This window comes from Leishmania donovani, chromosome 14 (genome assembly GCF_000227135.1).
Source record: "Leishmania donovani BPK282A1 complete genome, chromosome 14".
Classification (NCBI taxonomy): Eukaryota; Euglenozoa; class Kinetoplastea; order Trypanosomatida; family Trypanosomatidae; genus Leishmania; species Leishmania donovani.
In genome coordinates, this window is record NC_018241.1 from 487,739 (window position 1) to 488,393 (window position 655).

Consider the following 655-nt stretch of genomic DNA (forward strand, 5'->3'; position numbering starts at 1 on the left):
AGCTGGCGCGCAAGCTGGAGGCTACTGCTGCTGCGAAGGCTTCGATGGAACATGACCGCGAGAGCACGAGGGCGGCTTTGGAAGAGCGGTTGCGGGGGGCGGAGGTTCGTGCTGCGGAGCTGGCGAGCAAGCTTGAGGCAACTGCGGCTGCGAAGGCCGCAGTGGAGCAGGACCGCGAGAGGACTCGGGCGACCTTTGAAAAGCAGCTTCGTGACTCCGAGGCGCGGGTTGCGGAGCTTTCAGGGCAGCTAGAGGCCACTGCTGCTGCGAAGACGTCGGCGGAGCAGGACCGCGAGAACGCGAAGGCTGCTCTGCAGGCGCGCGCTGCGGAGCTGAAGGCCCAGTTGGAGTCCACTGGTCCACTGCTGCTGCGAAGACGTCGGCGGACCAGGACCGCGAGAGGATGAGGGTCGCGCTGCAGGAGCGGCTGCGCGTCGCTGAGTTGCGCGCTGCGGAGCTGGCGAGTCAGCTGGAGGCCACTGTTGCTGCGAAGTCGTCGGCGGAGCAGGACCGCGAGAACACGAAGGCTGCTCTGCAGGCGCGCGCTGCGGAGCTGAAGGCCCAGTTGGAGTCCACTGCTGCTGCGAAGATGTCAGTGGAGCAGGACCGCGAGAACACGAGGGCTGCGTTGGAGCAGCGGCTTCGCGAATCCGAG